This window comes from Zootoca vivipara, chromosome 17, assembly GCF_963506605.1.
Source record: "Zootoca vivipara chromosome 17, rZooViv1.1, whole genome shotgun sequence".
Lineage (NCBI taxonomy): Eukaryota > Metazoa > Chordata > Lepidosauria > Squamata > Lacertidae > Zootoca > Zootoca vivipara.
The window spans coordinates 13,678,420-13,693,489 of record NC_083292.1 but is presented as its reverse complement, the minus strand read 5'-3'; the positions used below and the strand labels follow the sequence as shown (position 1 = coordinate 13,693,489).

At 45.6% G+C, this 15,070-nt stretch overlaps 1 protein-coding gene across 10 annotated transcripts in view; it reads right to left on the bottom strand.

The window, feature by feature from the left end:
* HIC2 (HIC ZBTB transcriptional repressor 2) overlaps positions 1-15,070 on the bottom strand; it is a 123,790-nt gene that overhangs the window by 24,539 nt on the left and 84,181 nt on the right. For 9 of the 10 annotated variants that reach the window (XR_009556946.1, XM_035097866.2, XM_035097871.2 and 6 more), the window contains exon 2: positions 14,513-14,561. The exons of the other annotated variant lie outside the window; for it this stretch is intronic. The gene's annotated coding sequence lies outside the window, so the exon portion shown is untranslated. The remainder of the gene's footprint in view (positions 1-14,512; positions 14,562-15,070) is intronic. 10 annotated transcript variants of the gene reach the window in all.

Here is a 15,070-nt window from a genome sequence, read left to right as displayed (position 1 = left end):
ATAAAATTGGGAGGAGTTCAGCGGATGTAGATTTCGTTAAACGTCACCCCAAAACTTCCACACCCTCCCAATTCAAGCTCTGGTGACTTGGAACGTCAAAGATGCAAGCTTCATCAAAAGCCACGTTCTTTTTAAGTCATTTTCTGGATCTATTTTTACACGCGTTTTCAAAGCCACGTAGAGAAATGGAATATCCAAAGAGGAACTTCAGGTTCTTCTCTTCAGACCTTTGAAAAACAACAACATACCACAATATTCAAAATACCCAGTGGGTCTTATTTCAACATTCACACCATTGCTCAACTTAAAAATAAAAAAGTCTGAGGGCTGCATTTCAGGGAGAGGGTGGTAACAGTTTCTGGTTAGTAAAAATAAAATAAAAAACCAAGGCACAGCTCCTGCAGCCAATTGGAAGTTGTGTCGGATGTTTGGCTTCCCAAGAAGGTTCGCCAACTGGAGTAACCACTTCCGGTTTCCAATCGTTTGGGAGCCTAAACATTTGACTCCCAAGGCGTTTGACAAACTAAGGTAAAACTGTAATGGCTGAAAATAATTGGCTTCAGATCTTTGCCAAATGGGCAGCGGTTGGGGAGGAGGAGCTTGAAGCACAGCCCTCTCCCCTCCCGGAGGTCGCTAGCCCTAGGAAGGGATGAGCTACGTAGGAATGGGGTTGGGGCCAGGAGGCTCGCCCTGCTCCCTAAAATATCACTAGTTTGCTCATGTCTATATACAGTGGTACCTTGGTTCTCAAACTTAATCCATTCCGGAAGTCTGTTCCAAAACCAAAGCGTTCCAAAACCAAGGTGCGCAAAATGGATTAATCCGTTCCAGACTTTTGAAAACAATCCCTAAAACAGCAAATTAATTTCACTATTAATATACTTCTTCTTAATTGCATTTCAGTCCAACAATTACTTTGATAAAATACATTTCTTATGTGCTTTAGATACCTATTAGGCTTTAGATACCTATTAGGTCCATAAATGACCATACAGCATATACCGTGTTTCTCCGAAAATAAGACAACGTCTTATATTTATTTTTCCTCAAAAAAACAAAACACTATGGCTTATTTTCAGGGGATGTCTTATTTTGTTCCTCCACCTCCTGCCGCAGCTGGCATTGCTGCTGCGCCTATCACTATGTCTTATTTTCGGGGTATGGCTTATATTCCTTGAATGCTTAAAAATCCTGCTATGGCTTATTTTATGACTACGTCTTAAAATAGGAGAAACAGGGTATTCAACACACAAAAACAGCGACAATTCGTCGTTGGCAAAGGACAGCTGGACATATAAAGGGCCCCATTACCTTCAGTAGCTTAGGGCCATGGGTAGGCAAACTAAGGCCCGGGGGCCGGATCCGGCCCAATCGCCTTCTAAATCCGGCCCGCAGATGGTCCAGGAATCAGCGGGTTTTTACATGAGTAGAATGTGTCCTTTTACAGTGGTACCTCGGGTTAAGAACTTAATTCGTTCTGGAGGTCCGTTCTTAACCTGAAACTGTTCTTAACCTGAGGTACCACTTTCGCTAATGGGGCCTCCCACTGCTGCCGCACAATTTCTGTTCTCATCCTGAAGCAAAGTTCTTAACCCGAGGTACTATTTCTGGGTTAGCGGAGTCTGTAACCTGAAGCGTCTGTAACCTGAGGTACCACTGTATTTAAAATGCATCTTTGGGTTATTTGTGGGGCCTGCCTGGTGTTTTTACATGAGCAGAATGTGTGCTTTTATTTAAAATGCATCTCTGGGTTATTTGTGGGGCATAGGAATTGCTTCACGCCCCCCCCCCAATACAGTGGTACCTCAACTTACGAACAACTCGACAACCGAATTTTTCAACTTACGAATGGGGCAAATGGCCGCACGCTTACGAATTTTTTGACATCCGAACGGAAACCGCGGCGGTTTTAGATAGGGTTTTTTCAACTTATGAATTTTTAGATGGAGTTGCTTTGACTTATGAATTTTTCCGTTTCCAATGCATTCCAATGGGAAATCGCATTTCCAATGGCGCTTTTCGACTTACGAATTTGCAATCAACCTGTTTGGTGCACAGCCTTCAATCTATCTGTTATAATACGAAGGTGCCTTCGGAACGGTTCAAATTCGTAAGTCGAGGCACCACTGGCCTGGCCCCCCACAAGGTGTGAGGGACAATGGACCGGCCCCCTGCTGAAAAAGTTTGCTGACCCCTGGGCTTAGAGCAGGTATCCCCAAACTGCGGCCCTCCAGATGTTTTGGCCTACAACTCCCATGATCCCTAGCTAAGAGGACCAGTGGTCAGGGATGATGGGAATTGTAGTACAAAACATCTGGAGGGCCAAAGTTTGGGGATACCTGGCTTACAGCCTCATCAAGCCTAAATCCTGCCCTGGCTCCAGCCCAATGTGGAGATCTTGAGAGCCAAACCAACTGGCCCGGACCTCCTTCCCTGCACTGCCCTAAGCGGAAGTGGCTGTTGAGGGTCTCGACTGCAGGCGCTGATGGTCGGGGAGGTTTCTCTGAGCGGTCCTGGTCCAACAAGCTCGGACACAACGGTCTCACTTATCTTTCGCAGCCTGCTCTGAGCCATGAGCCCTCGACCGGCTGCCCCCGTAGCCTCCAGTTCAGGCTGTGTCCCGGTCACTGCTAGATTCAGGGGGTCATGACAAGGGATAATGAGAGAATTCGGTTCTTTCACAGGCCAAAAGATGTAAATGCCTACTTGGTTTTCAAAGATCAGACCACAAAAGAAAGAAAACAACTGTTAAAATAAACTCTCGTTTTCCATCGCAAGGAGGGAAGAGATATTACTGAAATAAAGGCGGCTTTTTATATAACAGGTCTGATAAAAAGCCCCAGTCCCAATTGGGATGGTATCAGATCCAGCTACTTAATTAACCTCTCTTAAAAATAGGAGCGTATTTTGCTACAGGAAGCAGAGGAAAGCAAATAAGGAGAGGGAAATAAAAGAACTCAAGGGAGACCTTTCACTATCCCACAAAGTTTTCCCTGCTCTGATATGTATTATTCACCGATTCCATCCTGCTGCTTTGTTTAAGCAAAGTGCAATCTCAGGAAACCCAGCTTAAAAAAGGCTTAGCAAACATTGTGCCCCCCCAAAAGAAGTAGTTATAATTACACTGAAATAATTAGAATATTCACAAAAACCTCTCACTGAATACAACTCAGCATGTGGCAGTGGGAGGATTAAGTATTCACAAAGTTTTCAATCTTGCGCAGAGATATCAAAGCACCTTTAGTACGAAATCACTAAATGTTTCTTACAGGACTTGCGCAACAGGAGGCAATGTATGGATCTGAATACACAGACGCCTCTTTGAAAAGCATTTTGGAGCAATTGAGTTTGTTCCATAGCAAGTGCCATGTCCATGACAGTGGAGGGCTTGCAGTGGAAGCGGGCCGTAAAGTCAACATATGCAAGCTTCTAGTCCTCATGGTAGCAGCAGACTTTTTTTCACACACACACACACAACTTTAAGAAGTGGGGAAAATAGAGCTTTTTTGTTTTTTAAGCACAACTGAATCCTGTTTCTCAACTTGTCAAAAGTTTGTAAATCCAGAAATTAAGACGTTCCAGAGGTTGGCACACCCTTTAAGAGAGGGCAACATTTCAGAATAAGGTTCTTATAGAAAGTGCCAAATCATGTGTAACACACAATACAATCTTCCAAAGCCTTTTAAAAAAAAAAAATCCCCAATGCAATTAGTGACTTGGAAGAGGGATCATTTTGATAGAGACAATAACACAGGAGGAAAGGATTAAAAACACCCACCACCCTAATCCCCACCGCACAGCTGTTTTTAAGCTTACACACACACACACACACACACACACACACACACACACACACACACACACCCTTCATGGATCTTATAGGTCATGTATTATCTGACTCCAAGTGAACATTTTCATCAATTAGAGCCTGGCATCTGCCGCAAGGTAAAGAGGATATGCACGTTAGTTACCCACATCTAAGATAAAAGGCTACGTAAATGAGCCTTGTTAGCCACGGTGAATCTTAACCACGGTTTAGGGCAGGGATAGCCAAAGTGGTGCCTTCTGAGTATTGTGCACTACGACTCCCATCGGCCCAAGAAATCCGAAGTCAATGGGCGGGGATGATGTGAGTTGTAGTTTCAACAGCGTCTGGGGAGCCCCAGGTTGACTACCCCTGGTTTATGGAAACAGGCCAGCTGAAAATCTTGGTTTTCTGAACCATGGTTTTTCTCATTTTGCTAAACCAGAGTGAGAAACCTGGGGGCCCAGAAGATGGGATGACTTGGTGGAGACGCAACGCTGTAAGGTCTTATGAGGCTTGGGACCCCAATACCTCACAGTCTGCCTCTGCCCAGATAAGCTGCCCCCAGACCTTGCAAGCAACACCTGAGGCCTTCCTTCGTGTGTCCTTCCTCCGGGGGTCTGGAGGGTGGCAACACAAGAAGGGTCCTTTCGCGTGGTGGCTCCCCACTTGTGGAATGCTTCCCCCTACGGAGGCTTGCCTCGCACCATCATTACATAGCATTAGGCACAAGGCAAAAACATTTCTTTTTCATTGGGCTTTTGGATTTTGAGCGTGTGGGACGTTTTAGCCCTGTTTTAGATTTTTTTCTATGCTTTGTTCTGTGCTAGTTTTAATGTATGTGTTCACTTCTTTTGAGTCACCTTGGTTTTTAAAAATAAACACCTGATAAATTTAACAAACAAACTAGGGTTTAGTGTTACACCTGGTGTGGTCAACCACACTGGATTGCAACTCCCATCATCCCTAACAAGGGGCCATGAGAGTAGAAGACCACTGGGCCCACAGGATCTCCTCCAAAATGCAGCTAAGATTGACCTCACTTCCAGGTTCGAAACTTGACAACAAAGCACAAGTTAATAATAATTTTTAAAAAAGCAAAAGCTTCCAATCGCCTCTTCGCAAACACATCAGAGGAGAGCTCTAAAGTCCACAGCACAGGAGTGGAGAACTACAAGTCCTAAGCCCCAGCCAACATGGCCACCTTCTGCTTCCAGCAATCCTTTGCAGTCCGCAGAATCCTATGCAGTCCGCTCTGTGAGGGGAATAGGCATCTTCTAATAGCTCTTAGCACCCTACAGTTCCCAGGATTTTTTTCCGGAAGGGGGAGCCATGACTGCTTAAAGTCGCATGATACCACTTCGAATGTAAAGTGCAGACTGGAGTCCTGGACTAGGGACTGGAAATCTTCTAAACGCACATTTGCGCTCAGCCATAAAACCGAGCAATAAATAAACCCTGCATGAGTTGGGGAATACAGTTGCACAGAAGGGGCACGATTGTGAGGTTTTGTATGTCACTGGTTTTATGTACATTTGGGGGCAAGGGAAATCTGTCTTGAGGGCCTTAGCTACATATTTTTTATAAATATTTGGTTGGGCCCCGTTGTTACTGAATCCCTGTTCTTCTTCTTCTTCTTCTTCTTCTTCTTCTTCTTCTTCTTCTTCTTCTTCTTCTTCTTCTTCTTCTTCTTCTTCTTCTTCTACTACTACTACTACAGTGGTACCTTGGTTTATGAACTCAATCCGTTCCGGAAGTCCGTTCTTAAACCAAGGCGTGCTTTCCCATAGCAGTAGGGGACTCAATTTACAAAAGGAACACACTCAACATGTTCTGCTTCCAAGGCAAAGTTCACAAACCAAACCAAGCTGTTCTGAAACCAAGATACCACTGTACTATTTATTGAATTTATATGTCACCCTATACCTGGAAGTCTCAGGGGGGTTCACAGAAAAGATCAACATAAAAACCAGAATATATATAATCAAAATAAAAACAGCAACCCAATAACACCCCCCTCAAAAAAGAGCCACATTTTTAAAAGGGCACAGGACTCTTTTACTGATTTTTATCACCCATTTCCCCAACACTTATTGTCTTCGTGCTGCATTTTTGCACGTTGCTTAGCTATCTTGAAATATTAAGCAGTTTAAAAGCATTTCTAGATAAAATAAATATTCAGTTACGCACGGCAGCATCCTGCAACCTCGACAGATACTGTTGGACTACAACTCCCATCATCCCTGACCACTGGGAACAGCTGGCTATGGATGGATGGAAGTTGTAGTTCAATGCTATCTGGGGACTCAAGATGGACGAACGCTGCTGTAACATGGTGACTTGAAATGGCACCGAGGGCAAGATTTGAGGCTGGAGCAGCTATAGAATTTTGTCAAAGAGGGACCCCCCCCCCATCTGTCCGTGCCACATTCAGGGTTGCTCCTGGCAGGTCAAACTGGTTTGGCTGCTGTGACAAAGTAGGAACGAGCTTACAGATGGCATTTAAGTTTCTATGAAGGTATTTAGGAGTTGACTTTGGGGGGCTTTTCAGTCCCGTGATCACAGTAAACACACCGGTTAAGCTGATTACATCAAAACTGATTAGTTAGCCCATTGTAGGCTTACAAAAATAAAATAAAAAACCAACAGCTCTAGACTCTCAAGAATGTGCCAAAAGATGACAACACTATCAAAGCAAATAGAAACTGCAACTGATCTCCATTACGTCTGGGTAGGGTAGGGCAGGAGTGTAGGCAAAACACAATAAAAATGAAAGGGTTGCAAGAATATAAAGAAGGTTGCAATTGCATGAGGAGTGGTAGGCTAAAAAATGAAATGTTAGTGCTTACGGGAAATAAAAGAGTATGCAATATACTTGGCGTGATAGTACTTTGTTGTATATTATAGGATATTACTATCAAGTTCTGTGTAGGATTGGTGTGTACATGGGTGTATATACAGAGGACCCCTGGACAGTTAAGTCCAGTCAAAGAGGACTATGGGGCGCTCATCTCGCTTTTAGGCCAAGGGAGCTGGCGTTTGTCCACAGACAGCTTTCCGGGTCATGTGGCCAGCAGGACTAAACCGCTTCTGGCGGGCCCAACCAGTTTATTAACTTACTTAATAAACGGAACACCGTGACGGAAACCAGAGCGCACGGAAATGCCATTTACCTTCCTGCCGCAGCGGTACCTATTTATCTACTTGCACTGGTGTGCTTTTGAACTGCTAAGTTGGCAGGAGGTTGGAACAGAGCAATGGGAGCTCACCCCATCACGGGGATTCGAACCACCGACCTTCTGATCAGCAAGCCCAAGAGGTTCAGTGGTTTAGACCACGGTGCCACCCATGCCTCCATATATATAGAATCACAGAGTATATGCAGAATCATAGAGTTGGGACCATAAGGTCTAGCCACCTGCAAGGCAGGAATCAGAGCTAAAGAATCCCTGACAGGTGCCATTCAACCAAAAACCTCCAATGAAGGAAATAAGTGTGTGTGTGTGTGTGTGTGTGTGTGTGTGTGTGTGTGTGTGTGTGTGCATATGCACATGTATGTATGTATGTATGTATGTGTGTGTGTGTGTGTGTACTAGCTGGCCAGGCCCCGCGTTGCTGTAGCTCATCCCTGTGATTCCCCCCACCCTGTCCCGATCCATGACCTATCCCGTCCCCTCCTGCCCCCATCCCACACCCAGGTGAGTCCCCACTTCCATTCAGCCTAGTCCGTAAAGGCGAGCCTCCATTTGGCCTAGCTGCAGTACCAGTGTAGCCTCCGATAGAGGGCCAAGGTTTTCTAACTGTAGTACCAGTGTAGCCGCTGCTAGAGGGCGCTGTGTTGCAACCTCTTCTGCCTTCTTCTATTTCCCAGCTTCCCCAGATGTCTACTGGAGGGAGCATTTTTTTGTACAGAAATCCAGGTTTCTACCTGTGCTAGGTGTGTCATCTGGTCAATGTAAGTGGATGGATACACCCCCACTTGTGACTCTGATGTTGTGGGCAAAAGTTGAGGGCGATCGGGCAAGTAGTTGTGGAGAAAGGTGTGGAATAATAAACACGCACCTTCTACACACACACACACACACACACACACACACACACACACACACAAAGCACATGCATTTATTTGTCAGAATTCTCCCCAACCTTTCCCATAATGATCCAGAGCAGATCATAACAATTTAGCATACTGTTATAAAATAAGCAAAACGGCAGCAACCATTTAAAAAAAGGTTATCACCACAGCAGGTGTGCAGCTAAGCACTTCCTGGAGCTGAAGTCATGGCCGCCCGCTGTCTACATTTCCCACTAAAAAGTGGAGAATAAACCTGACAAGTGGCATTAATGTGCAATAACGTAAGAACAGCATATTGGATTAGGCCAATGGTCCATTTAGTCCAGCATCCTGTTCTCACAGTGGCAACCAGATGTGCTTGGGAAGCCTGAAAGCAGGACCTAAATATTTATCCAGTCCTGTGGTTTCCAGGAAATGGGATTCGGAAGCATCCAGGCCAACTTCCTGTTCCTGCAGGGGCCAACCAGATGCGTAGGGGGACTCCGAAAGCAGAATCCGAAAGCAACTGCACCGTCCCCACTCCCAGTTCCCATCAACTGGCCTTCGGAGGCATACTGCCTCCAGCAGTGGAAGCAGAACGTTATACTCCCAACCTGTTTTAACACCAGAGATGGTCTATGGCTACAGGAGAGACACACCAAAATTATTTTCTGACCGCCCCACGCCCTGCTGGGAATTGCAGTTTGGAGTTGACTTGAAGGAAGGAAGCAGTTCTGCGTTGGGTCAAATAATCCCTGGCCCAGGGACAACAATTTGAGAATTTCTGGTGTCAAAATTCACGGCACGGATAAATCAGAGGTGCACAGCTTTCCCACTGAGGAACCAGAGCTGGGTTATAATCACTCAGGAAATGGCCAAGAAACTCTCTGGGAACCTTTCGTCCCTTCTTGAGATGCTCCCCAAACCACCACCACCGCTGCTGCTGCTGCTATTCTCAATAAAGTGGTTTGGTAGCTACCAGCCAACCCTCACCCCCAAAATTCCCCAGCCCAGCTTCTTCACCTGGAAAATGGGAAAACCTGGGGGCCGCTTTTTGGTCAGCCCTACGAGAAGCACAAAGGAGAAAGCCAGGAGAAAGCCAGGCACGTGAGGGGCGAAAGGGAGCAACTCCTTTACGCTTCCCCCAATCAAATTCCTTGGTTCCCAAGGCATCCAGCAGCCATAACCCAACAGGTGCTGCCCCTTGAAATATACCGAGAGGCACAATTGCATCCTGTGGACTCCATAGGAAGGATTAGGTTAGGACCCTGGCACACCAGCTGTAGCTCACCCCACAGGGGTATCTGATAACTGCCCTCAAAAGGGAAGTTATTTTCAAAAGCGTACCCTGGCCTGCGGCTTTAGAAATGTTTTAGGCACAGAACATTTGTGCTGCAGCAGCCTCTCTCTCTCTCTCTCTCTCTCTCTCTCTCTCTCTCTCTCTCTCTCTCTCTCTCTCACACACACACACACACACACACACACACAAATACACTCATGAAGAAGCAAATGCTTGGACCTGACATGCTGTCTCCGTGGGAGCCAACTGTGGGGTGTGATAAGAAAAGAAAGGATTTAACGCAGAAAGCTATCTTAGGCCATTGCTTGCAATGCACCAGCTTGGTTTAATAAAGTTCCCTGAATTAGTTTTTTGAAAATATCTGAACTACCCCCCTTGGAAGCAGTTCTCGTAATTGCTGGGTGAACTAGATGTGAATTACTGTAAGTTCATTCCGGGGTAATTTGCAGTTCATCTTCCCACTTCTTACATTTTTGAACTCTTTGGGTCTTGAAGCCTAGCCATCTTAATTTCAGGGCGGTCAAAACCATTCACAAACCCCTGTGTTTGTGTGTTTTGAGGTCTTCCTTAGGTGTGTTTCATACTTCAGCACAGCATGCATGCAACATTTGGAAAAGGGCTGGAAAAAAGGATTGCTGAGCGTCATTTGGATAAACGTGAACTGAACATAAACCAAGCGCGTCTGTTGAACTGGAACCAGATCCTTTTGGGACATACTGAACTGGAATGAGATTCTTTTTTAAAAAATGAACTTTCTAAGCCCTGCCAAAGACAAAGCAAGAGTTCTCTACAAGAGTTCACTAGGAAAAAAAGGAGGGGGTGTGTGCATTCCCACAACCGTTTATTCCATTCCCCCCAACATTTCCTTAATGGTTAATTTCCACATTACATTTGAGCTCTCACACGACGTAGAAGCCACTTCCGGAAAACTAATGAAACATAGCCCATGTTTGATGCTCAATGTTATTTGATTCCAGAAAAAAAAATCTGTACCCCTCAACCCAGAAAATTGTGAAAGTAAGTGACAAAATTGGGGTGGTACAGTGCTTTCCTGTGGTTTTCATTTTTTTGGGGGGGGGGAGAAAATCACGTGTGGAAAGAGGGGGCGAGAAGCACCATTGTCCAGTGACTTTCATTGTTGTGTTCTGCCACGTCCACCGGTGTGCAAGAAATTAAAAATGGCATAGCGGTCAGAAAGCCCTTTCCATCACAACAACAGGAACCACAGTGTGTAGCGATCATTAAAAAAAGAGACAGAAGCACTAGAATCACGAAAAAACAAACAAACGTAGTGCAATATTTCCCACCTCTGAAGGCACCCAAAAGAAAAGTGGAAACCTCGGGAGTTGAGTAGCAGATTTCCCTCTCATTCCGTGCCGAACAAGAATGAGCAGCTGAGAAACGGCGCTGCTTTGGTCCGTGGTGCCCATTTCCAGAGGGAAATGCTGATTGCATTGGATGACCCATGGGATGCAGTGGATGAAGCTTCCAAGAGAGAAGCAGGGGTGGGGCTGGGGGGCAGGAAAGCAGGACACGAACTCGGCGAAGCCAAGGGTCTGGCTCCACACAGAGCCTCTTTGGAAGAGATTGCGGGGTGTGATGTGAGAAGGAAACCTCAGCATCGAGAGCACCGGTGCCAAAATGAATATTTTCCAAAGGAAGACGAGCAACACTAGCACGGCACCGAACGGAGGAATGTTAGGGATAAACAGAAAAAGGTTAGGAAATGCTGGATGCCAAGAGGTGTTTATGCCGTCCGGAGCTCTGTTTCGGGAACAGGTGCTCAATGGGAAACAAAGTAATAAAAAAGCAGCAGGTAAATGTTCACGCTTAAGGTCGCTGAAGGTTTGCCAAGTCTGCTCACGGCTCATTAAAATGGCAGAGATGGAGGAAAGGAAGCCCTCCAGAAGATAATGGACACCCTTTCAGTCCCAGCTAGCATAGAATCATAGAAATGTAGAGCTGGAAGGGACTGAGAAGGTCATCTAAGCCTGCAAAACAGTCGCCCCTGAGTGGGAAGACACTTATTTATTGAAATAACTTACATGGTCCTGCCATGAATACAATTTAAGAATGCCAAGGCTGGGGACCTTTTTTTGCCGCCAGAAGACCACAGTTTCTCATGGGCAAAATTTGTGCCGTTTTCACTTTATAGTGACAGGCGTGGCTAGAGGCAAAAGATGGTGGAGAAACAAATTTGACTCTCTCTCTCTCACACACACACCTTTCCACCTAGCCTGCATTGCAGCCAGCCGGTCCTACACGCATGGGAATATATGCTCACCTCTCCATCCTGCCATCCAAACAAGCAAGAGCATTATCATACTTCCAGGGCGCATTTCCACTTGAGGGTGTGGAGCAGAGTTGGCAAAGGGCGTGGTCTGAGGGAGGGAGGAGCCTACGGAGAGCCCCAAGGCTCAAACAGGAATGCCATACTTGGCCCCCAGCCCTGTGACACCGCGCCACCTTTTTTTCTAGAGTCACAAACCATTGTGGTTCTTACTGGGGTCTAAAACTGAACTGGTAGCTCACTCTCGGTTCCAAATACAGTCGTACCTTGGAAGTCGAACAGAATCTGTTCCGGAAGCCCCGTTCGACTTCCAGAACGTCCGGAAACCAAAGCGTGGCTTCTGATTGGAGCTTCCTGCAGCCAATCGGAAGCCGCGTCGGACGTTTGTCTTCCAAAAAAAGTTCGAAAACCGGAACACTCACTTCCGGTTTTCGATCGTTCGGGAGCCGAAACGTTTGCCAAATAAGCCATTCGAGATCCAAGGTACGACTGTGCGAAGAACATAGGGTTTTGACAACCGTGTTGCCGGGTGATAAGAGCAGTAGCCACTGAGAATCACAGGAAATGTTCATCTCCAATCTCTCCCGGAAGCGCAAATCTGGAAGTCACCATAGCCATTTTCTGGCCACTCTGGCGCAGATCAGATGGAAGATGCTGTGAGCGAGTCTTTGCTTTGCATTCGCCTCAAGCCGCCGACAGCAGCTGTCAAAACTGAAATGCAGAAGTCCTTTTGGGGTAGGTGTTCCTAACCTTTGCGAGAGGGCCATCGTAATTTCCCTCCTTTTACCCAGAGTCATCCGCTAACGAAGTCTGTCTTATTAAGAGCTCGAGAGGAGGGAAACCGCCCAAACAGCCGACGCAGCCATCTCGCGAGCCTGCCAGGAAGCTTTCTTGGAACCTGGCTTTCCCCTTCAACAATAGTTTATAGTTCCAAGGAATACTGCACATATGCGTGTGCAAACACACACACAAACACACGCACCCCGGAGAGTATGGGGGAAGGGGAGAGCAGAGCCACACGAAATTTTTTCCGTTTTGTGTAAGTAATCGCAATCAAGAGAGAAGACGCAGTCCCATCTTGCATTTCCTTCCCTCAGCCAAAAGGGTCAGGAAGAGGTTATGGGAAAATATGAAACATGTGTCTCTTGGATAGAAAGATCTAACACATGCTCCCTTGCAGGAAATGTACAGGAAAGAACCCAAGAGGACGGGTGCGCGCTCGCCAAAATATTCCCATAGAAACAAACGCTAAGTAACATCTTGGTTATGGATTTTGCATGTGTGTTCATCACCTGAACTGCTGGCCCCGGAATCAACTCCAAGGTTCTCTCTCCCCATCACCGCCCCACCTTCTTAAATATTTTTCTTCTCCAATGTTCTCACTGGCTGTAAATGCTTTCTGTTTAAAACAGTAACACAGAAAGACTGATAATGTTCCATATTTCCCCCCCCTTCTTTGGGGGATCTGCTAAAAACATTTCTGTTCAGACAAGCCTACCCAGATATCTAGGATGTTGTTTTGGGTTTTAATCCATTTATAGCTTGTTGTCGATTTCAACTTTTTAAAATGTTTTCAGTCAGTGGTTCCCAAAATTTTCAGGCCACCGCCCCGCTCGGTTCCAGAAACTTATCCCCAGTAACAATGGCACATTTGTTCAAAAGTCAATTGAAATTATTGAGTTTAATGAATTCAACAAAGCTAATGAACTTGATACAGTGATACTAGTTTTTTCAGAATCTGATAGCCAGGATTTATAACTCCAGTGCCGCCGCCCCACATTCGGCAAATCCCATCCCATTTGGAAGCAGTACCAACTCACCAGCAGGATACCACCCACTTTGGGAACCACTGCTTTAAATTATGGCTGTTGATTGTTTTATCAATAATTTGATTGTTTTATCTTTTTGTAAACCACACTTGGGGGAGGGTTGCATTTTTTTTTACACAATCGAGTGATGCATAACTCTCATGAAATAAATAAGTGTGTGTGTGTGTCTGTGTATTTGGAAGGATGTGCCACTTAATTAAATCTCCAGCTGATTAATCACGTAGGTTCATTAATCTGGTGAAACCTGCATGCAGATAAACCAATTGCTTATCCTATACCCTTTCTAAAAATGCTGGCTCTTTTGGAGTTTTATACTGGGCTGTTGGTTTTGTTTTGATTTTATGTATTTGATATTTTATGTGACCCACCCTGAGACCTTCGGGCATAGAAATTTAATAATAATAATAATAATAATAATAATAATTGTTTGAAAGGGGCAGAGGACACTCTCCTTATATAGAACAGGGATGCGGAATCTGAAGCGCCCTGGCATTTTCCATCACTAGGGACTCGTAGAGCAATGGCCCTCATCTATACATTTCTGCAGATTCTAATGGGTTCCTAATGCAGAACCGCAACACCTTTCTTTCAGAGAAACCCCTCTGGAATAACCACCAGACAACCCCCCCCCATGGGGTGCACAGGTCTGCACTGAAAAGCGATGCTGTGACCCCCTCTTCTTTTCTAACCACCCTGATCTGAGAAGTACAAGAAGCTATGGATGGCCAAATCTATCAGTTTTGGGTTCTCCCAGTTTCTCAATTTACCGCTCTTAAATTCAGTCCGCCATCATTTCTGCGTCAGCTGTAAGATTTAGCCCTCACATTTTGGTGTGGACTTTTACCCCAAACGCACACTTCCCGGAATCACTTTACTGCATTTTTGTACGGCACTCTTGCCCATTCATGCGCTCTCAGGCACATTTCCCCCTAATATATGCATTTTATGGTTATGAGCACCGCCCTGCAAAATGTGGACAGCTTCGGCTCTCGAATGAGTCGAAGGAGGTGCATTTAAGCTCTGTGTGTTGTTTCGGGAAGTGCAAATCAGGTAGATTCGCTTTGAAATGAGAAACAAACCACATTTCTCCTCCATCCCTGGTTGGAATGCACAGTGAGATTTAACTAATCAGAGGAACTCTTGGATACAACACAGCACTTCCATTTCTGGACAGCAAAGAAGCTAAGAGCATTTTAAATATATATTTGTGTTTTGTGTGTGTTTCTTCTCTTACCTCAGCTACCAACAGGGGGAGTTCGCCCTGGGGCAACAGGCAACATTACCTGCAGGAAAGAGAGAGAAAGTGGTCAATGGTCAATTGGTTTTTCTCAGGGGTAAATAGCATGAATAAGCAAACCCTTATCGCTTCCTCTCCATCATTTACCCCTCTACCCTGCTCTGCTAAAATAGGGGTGGAGAGAGACTTGGGAACCCAGGACCACAAATGGCCTTCAGTTTAATTTCATGCAGGTGAAGCGGGGCTAGGGGGTCGAATCCTGAAAGTTTTTTTGGGGGGGTGCTGAAAAAGAAATGGGGGGAGAGAGAAACGGGGGGGGGTTGAAAGAGAGAAAAGGGTGGAGAGACAGGGGGTTGCCAGAGAGAGGGTGGGGTACCATCTCCGCTTTCTTGGTTCTGGTTCTCTACAGTACAGTGGTACCTTGGTTCTCTGTTCCGGAAGTCCGTTCCAAAACCAAAAAGTTCCAAAACCAAGGCGCGCTTTCCCATAGAAAGCAATGCAAAATGGATTAATCCGTTCCGGACTTTTTAAAAACAACCCCTAAAACAGCAATTT